The sequence below is a fragment of the Neopsephotus bourkii genome, unplaced genomic scaffold (assembly GCF_033783945.1).
Source record: "Neopsephotus bourkii isolate Nb327-2 ecotype Australia unplaced genomic scaffold, CSIRO-AGI_Nbou_v1 NB_1768, whole genome shotgun sequence".
Taxonomy (NCBI): Eukaryota; Metazoa; Chordata; class Aves; order Psittaciformes; family Psittacidae; genus Neopsephotus; species Neopsephotus bourkii.
In genome coordinates, this window is record NW_026902242.1 from 10,154,517 (window position 1) to 10,170,317 (window position 15,801).

The 15,801-nt window shown below is 40.3% G+C and overlaps 1 protein-coding gene across 2 annotated transcripts in view; it reads right to left on the reverse strand.

Annotated features, from left to right (window-relative positions):
* Positions 1–10,813, reverse strand: part of SPSB4 (splA/ryanodine receptor domain and SOCS box containing 4) — a 128,711-nt gene extending 117,898 nt beyond the window's left edge. The window contains exon 1 of one of the 2 annotated variants that reach the window (XM_061378881.1): positions 10,668–10,813. The gene's annotated coding sequence lies outside the window, so the exon portion shown is untranslated. Of the gene's footprint in view, positions 1–2,251; positions 2,384–10,667 lie in introns of those variants that run through there. The other variant, XM_061378882.1, reaches the window with a different exon arrangement.
* Between the last annotated feature and the right edge of the window lie 4,988 nt (positions 10,814–15,801).

Genomic DNA, 15,801 nt, shown 5'->3' on the forward strand with positions numbered 1-15,801 from the left:
TATGTAATGTTTTCATTTCATCCAAACTGTCTCTTGCATGAATGTAAGTGGAACTTCTGTCCCAGGTTACTCTACAACTTTTCCCCATTTGAGGTTAATTAAGAGGGCCCAGCTCACAAAATCTGCTTATGTCACTGTAAACAACCTCAACTGGATGGTGCTCAGCAGAGGAACAGATGCTTTAAAGGATGCTGAAATAGAAGCCCAAGTAAACAGATCTGATTCAGATTTGAGAGACTGAGCCTCACAGCAGGTCCTTCTCATTTGTTTTGCTCTTTCCTGTATCAGCTTTTGGAAAGTATTGGATCATTCTCTGCCCTGGAAATTCATTATCTGAAACTTGGTTCTAACAGGACTCAGAGATAATTCATCTCTTGACAGCGAAATAGATATTGCAAGGGGAGGAAAGATACCCCAAGGTCAAACGTGGCTTGGTGTTTATGAGTCATACAGCTCCATGCAATACTGCTGCTTTTTGCTTTCCTTGGTTAGATTCAAAAGACATTAAGAAATCAAGTGAAAACTTTTCAAATCAATGGGACAAAACCAGCTTTTAAATGATCTGAGAACTAGGCAGTTGGGCAATATAGAAAATGTTGGGCAAAAAATAAAACGTTACTGACAGTACAATGAACATAGAAAATCAGTAAAATATAGTTAACATTTATGTAGACACTAAATCAGGAATGGAATGTGACTGTGAACATCTGACAAATACTTCCAGTAGGAATTTGATGACACATTTGAAGAGAGATGCTTTCCCACAATCCTAAAATGTGTCATCAATTTGACGAAAACCCTCTGCTAGATCCATTTAGTAATTTGATCTTTCTGCAAACTGGTTTTACCCACTAATAAATTCCTTTGGCACTACCCAAAGTAAGTACCAAGTCAGCATCACAGCACGGATTTGTCATTAATCACATTCGTAAGTCACATGCTTGTGAGGTGGGCTGATGCCAACCTCATGAAGTTTAACCATGCCAAGTGCAAGGTCCTACACCTGGGTCGGAGCAATCCAGGCACAGCTACAGCTTGGGCAGAGAAGAGATTCAGAGCAGCCCTGCGGAGAAGGACTTGGGGGTGCTGGTCGATGAGAAAATGAACATGAGCCGGCTTCAGTGTGTGCTTGCAGCCCAGAAAGCCAACCGTATCCTGGGCTGCATCAAAAGGAGTGTGACCAGCAGGTCCAAGGAGGTGATCCTGCCCCTTTACTCTGCTCTCGTGAGACCTCATTTGGAGTATTGTGTGCAGTTCTGGTGTCCTCAACATAAAAAGGACATGGATCTGTTGGAACAAGTCCAGAGGAGGGCCACGAGAATGGTCAGGGGACTGAAGCACCTCCCACGTATGAAGACAGGCTGAAAAAGTTGGGGCTGTTCAGCCTGGAGAGGAGAAGGCTGCGTGGAAACCTCATAGCAGCCTTCCAGTATCTGAAGGGGGCCTATAGGGATGCTGGGGAGGGAGTCTTCATTAGGGACTGTAGTGATAGGACAAGGGGTAACGGGTTAAAACTTAAACAGGGGAAGTTTAGATTGGATATAGGGAGGAAATTCTTTCCTGTTAGGGTGGTGAGGCACTGGAATAGGTTGCCCAAGGAGGTTGTGAATGCTCCATCCCTGGCAGTGTTCAAGGCCAGGTTGGACGAGGCCTTGGGTGATATGGTTTAGAGCGAGGTGTCCCTGCCCATGGAAGGGGGGTTGGAACTTGACGATCTTAAGGTCCTTTCCAACCCTAACTATTCTATGATTCTATGCCTGCCTTTTCTCCAGACAGGCCAGTTCCCACATTGTTCAGAGCACACCATCCCACTCCTCAGCAGTGTAGCAAAACCAAATAGTACTTGGTAGGTGTTAGTTATAGGTGTTAGGGATACCTCAAAAAATGTCTTCTAGTCATAATACACTCAATTTCGGAGGTGGAGGGAGGAGAAAGGGGAAAAAGAACCATTTCCTTGGAACATACCCACTGCAAGGATGTTTTGTGGAGGAGATTTGTCATGACCAGGCTCTATTTTCCCATCAGAGTAGCCCATAGGCGAGTGGTTGGAGATTGCAGATGTGAATCAATCAGAAAACCCTAACCAGTGGTTATCGTCTATTTTGGACCATGTAATTTCTTTGATGGCGAGTTGGTTTTCAAGTGCTTCAAAGATCTGTTTCACTTCTGTGGCAGAAAAGGCAATGTCACATGTGGCAGGAGAGAATCTGGATTTCTAATTAGGCTGTAATTGCATTCTTTCCTTTCCTACCTCACCCAGGCTCTCAGTGGGCTGTTTCGCAGACCACCCAACTATGGAACCTCGCAGACTCCAGAGCCCTTCCAACACCTCTCCATAGGCCTTCTGTCAAATAGCTGAGTTAATGCTCAAAGTATCAAAGTGCTCATAGCCTCAGCTCACTGTCGTTTTAAAGGAAGGTAAATACATTCAGCTCTTCCCTGTAGTGAGACAGCTGAAGCCTGAAGCATCAGCTGGAAGGCAGAAAATTAGTTTGGCTAAAACAGCAACAGGCAACCCAAACATTCTGAGAGCACTAAGGAATCATGAGCTAATCAGAAAAAGATTCATTTTTGTGTATATCACCTGTAGATCTATAGTGGAAACTAGGTGCCACATGAGTGGTAACAGGGAAGTTATTCAGCAACTTTTTTCAGTCAGTATAACCCCAAAACTTGTTCTGTGCTATTTATAAAGATAGATAAAGCAATCTCAGCAGAACCAAAGCAGCCACAGTGAAGAGCAGGAACAATCCTCAGGGAGAAGCAGACAGGCAGAGAACAAGCACTACCAAGATAATAGAAGAAGGCAGAGGGAGCATATTTATGTGTTTTTTCAGAGGAACACATTGTTTCTTTAATAAAACCAGAACTATAAAGACACAAAAACTATTTCAGCCATGACAAGCACACAGGTAAATGTATAGATAGGCAGAAGTGAAACACAAAGAGAGCACTAACCTTCAGGTTATGACTTTACCACAACATGTCTAGACTGCACAAAATTACTTGAAACAACTGTCACAAAAACTACAGGTTGGTTTGGGGTTTTTGTGAGGTTTTTGCTTGGTTTATTTTTTGTTTTGGTTTGTGTTGGTTTTTGTTTGCTTAATTTTTAAATATCGATTTTCCATATGAATTGTCCATATAAATATTATGTTTTTCCTCTGGGCAAAGCAGTCTGTGAAGGATTTATTGCTAGCCTAGTAATGAACTCTCCAAGCACACTGATTCTGAAGAACCAAATTCAATCTCCTCTTTAAAAAGCCCTCATCCACACTGCAAAAAAAATGAAGTATGATGCTGCAATAAATGAAGGCAGGAAGATGAAAAGAACTTGTCAGCAGTGAGTGAAGTGATTCTTCACAGTTACTAATGCTCCTGCACTCTTGCTGCATTTTGACCCTTGGCAACTTCCTGCTAAAGGGGCACACAGACTGGAGACTGCAATGCAACAGTTGCTCAAATGATTACAACAAAACTACTGATACTACTAACAAGTAACATTTTCCTAACAGGTATAGCAACACGCATCATGCTCAAGAGGTAAATGCCTTCATAAGCCAACACTCCAATTAAATCACCCTCAGTCAATAATTTGCCCGCTTCCAGTGACTGCATCTGAGAGAAAAACGTTAACTACCACACAAAGCAGAATGTGGCATCAATGAGCAACAAACATTCATGTGAAGATATTAAGATTGGTCTGAATGAAGCATGAATAGAAATATCTGTGTGTTAAATCACAACAACAGGATTCAGAATAGTAACATATAGTGATGACCTGATTGACAGCAATCAAACTGGTAAGCACCAGAACATGCTGTTTCCATCAAGATCAGGTGTAATACGTAAGTTTTCTTCATCTCACCCCAGCAGAAGGCTATACTGCAGCCATAAAGTTACCACAAACTAGAGACGCAAACAAAACGGGCAGCTTAAGACACATGAAGGAAAATTAAGCAAGACTGAGGCAAGTCTCATGCTGTAACAGCTGACACTGAAAGGACACAAAAGACCTGTCCAAAACTCAGCTCATTACCACCACCCAAGTGAAACCCAGAAGATACAGTGAGGATTCATTACCCAGCACCCTTGTCCTGTGGGCTGCCCACAGGGATCCTGGCCAGTCCCCTTGGGCTCACATGGTTTGGTGCTGGGGTTCTCTCAATATCCTAAAAAGGCTGCAAACAGATCCATTTTCCCACACACCATGAGAAGTGCTGTGTGGTTGTTTCCTGAGCTCATGAACTAGCTTCTCTCTGTGTATATTTCACCACAGGAGCTGAACTTCCTCTGCCTGCCCTTTCCTTAGAAAATCACTCTGAAAGTACTAGCAGATCACCACAAAGCAGTATTTCGTTTCCTGAAGGGTGTTTACTGTCTCTAGGTTCAAGCCCTATGCTTGATCCCCAGCACACATCAGTGGGTTATATGAAGGAAGTGAATGCTGCTTATTTTGTTCTGTAGCTATATTTCTGCATGCTTTCCAACAGGTAGGAATAAAGAGCTTTTTATCTCCTAGCAATTCAGATCACAAACACAAATTCATGTCAGTCACACATACTAGTTTGGTATTTCCTTGTCAGCAGTTAAAATCCAAATAGAACAAACCAAAACCCCATTCTTGATAGAGGAAGAAAATGAAGGAAAATATGAGAATTAACACGCACACCATAAAATAAAAATGCCCCTCAACACTCAGTTAATAGTTCTGTACTCTTTTGACTCAGTTACAGTTACTGGATCATCATTCTCATGAAAGAGAACCAGTAAGTGGTGACCCAATGCAAAAGACAACACATGTTCACTTCTCTGGAGTCAAAGCAAAACTATTTGTCTACTCTCTGTTAATACTGGGGGTTTATTCTATAGCAATTGAAGAAGTCTGGGGACATTTTCTCTAAATTATTCACCAAAACCAGTCCTTTATATTCCAGCCAGGATCCTTCATATTTTAACCAGGATTAACCAGAGAATAATGCACTGGCATCCCCTTCCTCGAAAATCACTTGTGCCCCAGGAAATTTAACTACCTCTATCTAATCCCATGAAAGTCCTTTCTGAATCACTTGGGGATTGACCTCATGAATTTTTCATTGTTGTTTCTTGGTGGGGCTGTCAATCAGAGACGAAAAAGAGGAAAACAAAACACAAAGTGAAGTGGTTTGCTAGAAACAACACCTCAGCTAGCACTAAAATTACATCAGATGGCATAAAGAGGAATCACTTTGAAGAAAAAAAAAAGTGTCTGTTTTGTGTCCTTCCTCTCCATTTTCCAGATTTAATAGTTTATTTCCTTTCTGTGGGGGTTTTTTTCAGGCACACGCAGTGTTGCATTCTGTTTGCTGAAAAGCATCACGGGCACTTCACAGAAGTTTACAAAAAAACCCCGGCATCAGTTGTGTTTTAATCAGTTTTCATCAAGTCATCCTCAAACCAAACACCACAAGATTGTATTTTTTTTTCCCCTTCACACTTCTATGTAGTTACATTCACAGCAGTGACAGCAGAATGGAAGGCATGGCTCAGATCCTACAAGACGTCTGATCACTTCTGACAAGTTAAACATGAGCACAAAGAATGTTCTACAAGCAGCCAAAGCACAAACGCTGTACACCAATCCCCCCACTAGGCACAAAAGCTTGCTTTACACAGCCTAAACCTAGTATTATTTAGGAGACCCAGCCACACACTGATACCCCACAGGTGCTTTGCAATGCTGATTTCTTCCTAAAAGCTAAACTGTAATCATGTATATAAAAAGGCAAATGTGATGCAGCAGTCGTATGACTTTTGTAGATCTTTCCAGCTGGCCTTAAAATAACTTATTCTCTATGAAGGATACTCTTTTGAGATAAAGGTTTTTTTTTAAAAAGAAAGCTTTTAGCATAAGAAAGGAGAAAAAAGAAGGGTCACAAAAGAAAAGAATCAAGAGAAGTGCTCACAACTGAGAAACATAAGGCACAGCACAATTCTCACCCCTGAAAGCTACAACCAAGCACAGGATCTGACATGCTCAGGTAAACACAGGCAACAATCTTACTTTGAACAACTGGATCTATTCTTCCCAGACATAGTTCAGGTTCAGCTGCTTTCTGTATTTCTATTACTATAATTCTGTACTAGTGAGGCCTTCATGTCTTTGCAGTATAAGAATCAATCTTATCCAAGATGCAAAGATGTAAAATATGGCTACATCTGAGTAATAACTTGCGTATTTTTAGATATACGGGGATCTGAACTCTCTTCCATCCAATGTATACATTCCCTTTCCATACTTTTGATATTGCATTATTTCAAATTAATTTAAGGTGTGTTACGGTTAATGTTTTCCATAGAGCTCCAAGACCTTTGAATACCTGGTTTCTTCAAAGCTAATTCCCTAAACTTACAGGTTGGAGCTCTTTATGTACAGTGTTAGTAATCCGCTGTAGCTGCATGGACTTGGGGGCTGCTACAGAACCAGCATACAGAAAGGACCTATGTCTGCTGGTGATTGCCTCTCCCAACAAAGTTCAGAAGACAGGAGACAGCCTCCATCTCCAAAGCATTCCTGTGAGCACTTTGTTCTAAGAAAAGGCACTTTATTCAGGGGAAAAAAAGAAGGAAATTTTCATTTGGGAATAATTACACTGCTGCAAGAGCAGAGAGATCAACTAGTGCAGAATTAAGGGTCAACATGGAAATCATAGAATGGTTCAGGGTGGAAGGGACCTTAGGATTATCTAGTTCCAACCACCTGCTAGAGGCAGGGACACCTTCCACTAGACCAGGGTGCTGCAAGCCCCATCCAGCCTGGCCTTGAACACTGCCAGGGACAGGGCAGACACAGCTTCTCTGGGCACCCTGTGCCAGCACCTTACCACCCTCACAGGGAAGAGCTTCTTATATCTAACCTAAATCTCCCCTGTTCAATAGGGGAATGGGCCAAAACATTTTGTGTCACATCAGTTGTGCTGGTCTGCCCCCTAAGAAAAGAAAAAAAAAAAACCCAAGCAAAAGAAAAAAAGCCAAACAAAAAAAAACCTGCATATACAGGGTTCAGATTTCCTTTTCCTGGCTAACAAGGTTTTTCTATACTGATTCTGAGCAGCGTGACTGATGCTGAACCATGTGGGTCTAAGCGTACTCGGCCATTAGAGAAAATTCACAATATTCTTGCACATGTGCACGAGAGGAGGATTTTCTTAAATCAATCTAAACCAAAGATTTATTTCATATAAGAATAAATAACACAAAGCAGATATAGCTCACACAAAGGGGGTCTGCCTGGGAATCCCAACACTGGGGTTATTCATGGAGCAACATCAAATTCTATTTCTTGGGGGGGGATGAACTTTGAGTCTGAGATTATGTATCTTTAAATAAGTAACTGTAGCATGAAGTTAAGCAAGGTATTTCCAGGATGGAAAGCAGGACTGTCTTCCTCCAATATTACTCCCTGTACAGCATGACATCCATGCAAGTCAGAGGCTAATCCTTCCCAGAGCCCTCCCATTACCACTGCAGCTGCCTGGGGTCAAATGAACACTAAGAAATGCGGGTCTCCTTCCAATTGGTCATTTTTTTGTTTGGATACTGCCCCTTTTCTACTACCAAATGCACTGGTTTTCCCTACAGGAACATTTAAACTAGGATTGCTCAATTCCCCTCAGCTTAACTATCCCAGTAGCAGCAGAATCAAGGCAACTAAACAAAGGGTTAGTAGGAACTTCACGTTAAATAATGGTCAGACACGTTATGCCTAAAATAACACCAGCTACCTGAATCTCTTCAAACAAACCTTACTGATAAGTAAACTGCAATTTATTTTAGTTCTTCCCTTTGGTAAGTGAAAGCAATAACAATAAGGTAAAGAAGTTGAAGTTAAAAGCTCAGTGAAATCTCTCTGAACTTTCTTTGTGCAACTTAATCACATGGCAGACTTCAAAACGAAGTAATCCAGAAATTACATTAAAAAGCAAAATAATTAGGGGAAGCAAAAAAAATAATCGGACCAACAGGTGAAGGACTGAATGGAGCTCTAGTTAAGAGAGGGGGAAAAAGCCTGTGTGCATAAAGCAGGATTTTTCCTCAAGCGAGGCAAGAAGTTCTTCTTTAGCTTCTTAGAGCTAAACCTTTCTACACTAATAAGACCACATCCTTCCTAGTGAAGAGATGCTCTTTCTTCAGTTTCTCTTTGCTTCCTTTCCTGTTCTGTAATCACCCTATCAGGCAATTCTGTCCATCACCTTTCTCTTTGGGATTGGTAATTCTTTCCTTACTGGCTGCACAGTTCACTACTGGAGTCAGAACAGGACACTGGTTTGCTATCAGCTGGCTTATACAGAAAGTAAAATGTGTCCAAAGTATAAAAACTTGGAATGCTGTCTCCACATGCATTTAAACTGACAAGAGATTACATGCAGCTAGGAAAATAATAAGACATTTTACCAGGAATAGTTCCTGTTTCCTCCCCTTTTAACATTTTGGTTCATATAAATGTATGCCATGCCCCAGTAGGTCCTCCATCCATAAATGGTGCAGTGCATTCTACAAACAGCTGTCAAATCCCCTTCTATTAAAATTCTGAGTTCTTGTTCACCTTGAACAAGCCTCTACAGACATTCACAGACAAGAAAGAGAAACAGCTTCAATGCCAAAATGTAATTTCTCAGGCATAGCACAGAATATATATTTTAACATATTCATACAGTGAAAAAAGGAGCCTCAAGTTGCAATGTGCTGTCAAATAGCAACTGATTCTGAAACAGGTGCTTCCACATCTGACTGAGCAAGCAAAAACGGATTAAGACAACTGGTCTTTAAGGCAGGAAAAAGCAGAAAAGATCCCAAGAATGGACAGAAGTAGAGGGAAGAAAATGCCTGTTAGATGTATTTTTAAAATAGGTACAGTTTTAGCTACTCATTTTACTGAAGTGTCTCAGGCACAGCCTAGTTTCCAGAGATTTTGATTTTCAGAACAAGTGTTTCACACCTAACACATGTACATATTCCTTGCCTATAAAAAGGCTGGTTTTGCATGTTTGTCAGAGCAAATGTGTAACTTGACAAAATAACCACTTTGAAAGAGACTGGAGGGACCTTAGGAAGTCTCTAGTCCAAGCTTCTACCCAAAGGAGGGTCAGCTCCAAGGTCAGATCAGGCTGCTCAAGGCTTATATAGTCACGTCTCAAAAGCCAATCTGAACTTCGTCTGTTTCAATTTATGTCTGCTGTCTCTCATCCTTTCACAGTGAAAAGCCTGGTGTCTCATACAGGAAAACCAGTATGCCATTCCCTAAGTTTGTGACTGCTTAGTAAAACACACGAGAGATTTCCAGGAAAGTTCTTCAATTGAGAAGATGAACCTACACCATTTCTAAAAATACCTCAAAGACTTCAATGCAAACTACATTTGTTTTACAGAAGGGCCAATTCCTCAGTACTTCATGGTAAGTACAAACATTTTGGAAGAGTGGAACATATTAATTAGCAGAGTAAAGAAGTTTCAATTTCCAGGACAAAACAAAGCAGAGTATGTTGATCATGGAAATTTCAAGATCAAAATTAGGCAGCCTAGCTGGTTGGTTGTGACATAAACCACAATTTTCCAATCACTGCCTAAGGCAAAAATGTCAGAGCTGAAGTAAATTGCCTAGATTAGGATGTTTAACTTGACATGTTTATTCTAGCTGAAAGCCAAACAGATCTTTCCAACTTCCTAGAGCATTCCTCATCCATTTTTGTTTTTAAAAAAGCTAATCAACTCTTTTTCTAGCAATTCTACAATAAGAAGCAAAACTGAAAATGCATGCGTGTAAATATACTCATATACATGTACATAAAATACAGTGATTATATACTACTTTCTACATATATAAAACCTATCAGATTTCATAGAATCACAGAGTGGTCTGGGTGGGAAAGGACCTTAAAGCTCATCCAGTTCCAATCGGCTGCCATGGGCAGGGACACCTTCCACTAGAGCAGGTTGCTCCAAGCCCTGTCCAACCTGGCCTTGAACACTGCCAGGGATGGGGCAGCCACAGCTTCTCTGGGCAACCTGTGCCAGGGCCTCACCACTCTCACAGGAAAGACTTTCTTCCCAATGTCTTACCTAAATCTCCCCTCTGTTAGTTGAAAGCCATTCCCCATCTCCTGTCATTACATACCCTGTCAGAATTTGCTCTCCAGTTTTCTTGTAGGTGCCCTGAGTCAGCAAAAGGTTTCATATTTATATGTAGATAATTTATACTGGTCACCTTTAATAGTCACAGATAAAGATACTTTGGATAATTAGAGATGTTCCTGAATTCCTCATACAGCTTAGTTTAAGTCAATCCACCGTGGTGTCAATGAATTTAGCTTTTGGGGATCAGCAGCCCTTCATGCTGCTGTCACAGCTAGAAAAGGATGAGACCTGTGGGAGAAGAGACCAGACAGAAATGTGCTTTCAGAAGGCTGAGCCTGGCACAGTGAATAAATGCTGGGTATGTCATCCTTTTAACACAAGGACATGTAGCCACAGTACAGTGTACAAATGCCTCATTAGAGGAAGAAGAGCAAATACTTGTGCAAATGCAATTAAGCTCCATCTAGTACCTATGTAGGCAGCTTAGGGCTATTGTGATCACCCCTGATTTACACTGCAACACCGATACATCTGAAAGACAGTCTGTATCTTACCTCATACTCAGGGCAGAAGAAACTAGTTTTGCCTTCAAAATTTGCCTCATTTCAGTATTAGGAAAGAGTCAGCAGGTACCTGGAAGGAAACGGAAGAAAAATAAAAAACTAGAAAAGGAGCCATTATAAAAAATCCCATGTGCATTACACAACCACATGGTGCATTCTAATACATATACATGGGTGAAATCAAAGTGAGGCGATCTCTCAGAGAAAAGATACTAAAGTCCTCTCAGGCAATTTGGGAACTGCAGACTCTCCAGTTCAGCCACAGCGGGTGTGCAGCACAGTGGAGGCTCCATTACTGGAGCTCAATTTTTGTGGCAGTCTAGCAGTAAAATGCCCCATCCAGGATACAAGAATGCACCTCTGTGAAGGGGGACAGAAGAGGAATTGAATGAGAAGAGCTGTCTTCATGTGTGAATGAGCAAAACAATGAGCATTCTCCATCTCTTCTCACATGTTTGATTGAGAGTAACTGGATCCAGGCACTATGTTCTCTACTGTCTCCTCTACAAATAGATCCCTTAAGTGCAGGCACTGCTGAGCAAACAGCTAAGAATGGAGCAGAGCAGCCAGAATCTGATGAAGGCCCAGAGCAGTCACACACAGATGCTTTGCTTTAGAAAAACATATCATAGCATGCCACTAGGGCTTACTATCTGGGGATTAGAAAGTGATTTGGCGAAAAGTACAATCAGAAACCAGGATTCTGCTTCCCTCATCTCATCCTAAGGACATTTTTACTGAAAGCGACAATCTATTTCCACTGAACTCTTTGGACCCCCACCAGATATATATATTCCTTTCCATGTTTAGCAAGCAGAGCTTTGCATTATTTAGCCTCTATATCAAACTGTATCCTTTACATTAAACAATGAATTCTGTTATGAAACTCCTCTTTCTAGTAATATTTGAAATCCTAACCAACAAATGTCCATTGCTCAATGCCCTAGACCTGCTACAGTAAGGAAGACTAAGTGCATCAAATTGGACAGTAAATTACGTGAGTTCTATTTTGAGCTTAACATCATTCATCCTGTTGTTTCAATTTAATTATACTCAGCCTTCAATCCATCCACAGAAGCCCTAATTTATCACATTTTGTTAGTTTGTCTGCTTCATCCTGACTAGTGACTTGCAAAACAACTACACTTCAAAACACAGCCTCAGAAAATGAAGCCTAAAGCCGCGTTCACAGCCCATCAACACTTCCACACCTAAGGGAAAATATCAACAGTAACAGTAGTTGCTGAAAGCAATAACGGGGGGGGGGGAGAAGAGTGAAAACTCAGAGAAACACACACAGATTTCTGTTCTGAGCTGCGTAATAGCCTAGAATATGAATTTGACAGAAAATACTGTAGTTACTTTATTATAAGTGTAAAGCTTTCTATAGAAAACCTCTATTCAGCTAATATTTCCTCTGCCAGATTTTCAGTAAAAGATGATGCTTTTCCTTTAGTAGTTTTAGCAAAATCAGTCTGCAGAATAAGGAAGTGGTCTTTTAACTGTAAATGCATTTTACAGATATTTTTATTGTCAAGAAAATGTTTTAAAGACGTTAAAAAGCAGTATATTATCCTCACTGAACTATAATCTTTTTTTGCTTCTTTAGACTTTAAGAGTTAAATTATACAATCTCTCTAATTAATCTGCAATTTGAAAGGAGAAACTTAAAATATAAAGTTTAAATTCTAAAATTGTACTGATTTTCTTTGGATCATGGAACAATGCATTAAGCTTATGTGTTTTGTGCAGGTAGCTTAAAGATGGTTGCATCTCTGCCTCAAACAATCTGTTTCATATCTGTATTTCTGCAAAATCTAGTTTCTGCAAGCATTCACTAACCTGTTTTCTATGTAAAAATACAACTTTTCATCAGATACACCTAGTTCTCCTAAGCAGTACTGCCTAAAAAGTTTAATACTAATAATTTATACACAAGCAATTGTGCCAGGAGGGGACACCTTACCCTCAGAAGGCTCTAGCAATTATAAACATCTCAAAAATCTCCTTTTGCACTGACTAGCCTTGGCTCTACTTCACAAGCCTTGGCAGGACTTCCCTTCCCTAAAACAAGGCTGAGTACCAATTGAACCGCACCTCTTATGACAGAAATTATAATGCCTGTTGGGAAAAAATGATGCTTCAACATTCCTTACTGGAGCACAGCATTTATTTGGCAAATAAGGATCCTACAGCTCAGGAGAGATTCTAGATAGGCATTCTTTCCTGGATTCAAATGATCAGCCCAAACATAAAGTACAAAGTTCAACATCCCAACCAGCAAAAATCACTGTTGCTTTTTTATTGTTGTTTTTAAACAAGCCAGAAAACTCTTATTCCTTCCCAAACCTACCACCAAATACAAAAGGATGGCACTATACATTGTAAAGGACTCAACATAACACTAGTGGAAGTGACATTTCTGTTTTGTTTTCCCAGTCTAACATGAAAATCCTTTTCATTCACCTCCTCTAAGATGATGCTTAGCAGCATTAGGATCATAGGATGGGAAGTCTCACTTCAAGTCCTATTTTCACATAAGACCTAGTGTCTTATGGTACAAATTCTTCTACTGGTCACTATTTCTTCTAAATATTTATTTGAGAGAGACACAGTCATTTTTGTTGACTGACCAGAATCATCTTTCACAAAAAAGTCCAGCCTAAAGCACCAACAGAAAAAACTTCATGTGAATAAACGTACTCCAAAGATAAACAGTAGAAAACAGCATCTGAAGATTATATTTTGGATGTGTAAAAAATGGAACTTAACAAGTTAAGAGTGCAGCTGAGATCCAACCTGCTATATTTCACAAATCTTGATTTATCATTGCCTCCTGTTGCTGATTTTGGCTCAACATCAGTGTTGAATGGCACCCTCAGGGTCCTGCTGGAAAAGAATAAAAGCTTTTTCTTTCAGCTATTCAATAAAGAACAAGTCAACAGCACTCCAGGTACACCTACTAAAGCCTAACAGAGCCTAATAAAAACAGTTACTTAAATATGAAAGCCATTTCAGAGCTAGTGCTGGAACATGAGAAAGCAGCATTTCCACTGGTTCAAGCCTTTACCAAAAGTGTAAAGAGAAAACTTGTGCTATTTATCGGCACAAGCATAGAAGCACTGTGTTTGCCAGCCTATTTTATTACTGATGTCTGAGAAAAATCATCTTTAAACCAACTATGTCTTAAATCCTGCAACCGGAACTGGTGTCTCAGCCCCCCCCCCCCATCAGTGTCACTGTAACCAGGCACTCAAAAGACAGGCAGCTAGAAACAAACCATGGTCAGCTAGAACCATTTGTATCAACTATGGGGTCAGAGTTCATAAATTCTTTCAGGGTGTTAAAAACATCAGAAACACCATTTGTGCTTAGACAGAAGTGAAGGGACAACAGATTATGAATTTACAAGGCTTAATGGAAACAAAGCGTGCAAAGGGAAACAAAGGGAAATGGGTAAAAATAAGAGACCTTAAAGCTTTTCACAACTGCATCCAAGATAAAAAAAAAAACATTCTTAAAGTAAATCTGTCCTAAGTCCATAATTACACCAAAACGTTGTTTTCTTTCCTTTAACCTGAATTCTAACATTGAGCACTAAAGTCAAGGTTCATTTAATCTTGTCCTCCCCTCCTGCTTACCACCATTTCCATCCTAAAAACAAGCAGCAGGTATTCTTTCAGTTCAGAGGCAGTTTTTGTTGTGAAAGGCTCAGCTTCACTCTAACAGCCCTGGGCTGGAGAGGAAAAAAATCCTCATTGTGCTAGAATTTTGGCAGCTCCGAGGTAGAAATCTGCCACACAGAACTTCATTTTGGACTGTCTGTGGATGTCCTCACTGCCTGATCTCTTCCCTTTCTCTGCCCACCTGTCTCACAAGTATTCCACACTTGATCAAGGACTGCAAGTTGATCTTCACGTTTCGATGAAGTGTGCAGTCAAAAACATTCAAGTACAGGTTCTGCTTTATTTCATTCCAGTCTGGGAGATTGTTGCTTTTTATTTCAAAGAAGATTACATCTCTTACATTTACACTTGTTCATCTAGCTCCTTAAGCCATTTATGGATGTGCCAAATTATACTCTTGCCAAGCAAGTCACTTAAGCGTGGTTTGCCTTCTGCTGCTAGGAAGCAGTGCTACTTAACAGTCTTAATCTCCTCCGATAAAATCCTTTCCATAATATCACATTAAAGGGAATTATTAATACCCATGAGTATACATCTGGATTATTTTCATATGTAACTTAACAGGTCTGTGATTGAGCATCATAATCCTGCAGTAATCTCTGACTCCCCCAACTAACATTCTCCTACAGCCATATCAGCAGTTTTTATCACACCAACATTTAGGTTCAACATACTTCCATGGCAAATTCATCCTTTTCTGTTCAATATACGGTGGGCTTATAGCATAATACTCTGAGAGCCTACAGGACAAGTACATTGGTTGCACTGGAGTGCTATCTCTTAAGAGGCAGATGCTGGCATTGATGCTACCGGAAGAAATTCAGTTTGAGTGTGTTCACACAGATGGGAATGTTCCATCCTCTTTCTAATAACCAGGTTAAGGAATGCACAACTGAGAAGCAAGGGTTACTAGGATGTAGTGCCTGTTAAAAGGGTCTGAATATAACCTCAGGAGCAGCTAACCTCATTTAAAAAAACAGCTAAGTGTTGACCAAATGGTAAAAATCTTCAGTATAGCTTTAAAATGGTTTGATACATCACAAACAATTGAGACTTGCATGTATTCTAAGAATCTCACTCTGCAGACAAGTAAGAAACACGTAAATGAAAGACCACCAGTATGACAGCAAAGCCCATCTGCCAAAGGCACAGCACACATCATGGATCATTCAGTTCTCTTCCGCAGGCAAACCACAATGACTAGGCCAAAGAAAGAGAACAGAACAAAAGGAGCTATAACACAGCACTGAGAAACAGCAGTTTTGCCCTTTCAGCATCCTGCATAGTAACTCACTGTAGCTCAGCTAAGGAATCACAAAATACAGCCATTCATCTCATTTACTGTCTTATGCGAAACTGAGATCAACTACATAATTTTTCTTGCATTGTCCTCTTGATGATTTTTAGAAACAGTTCTGGAATACTGCTGTAAGCTAATA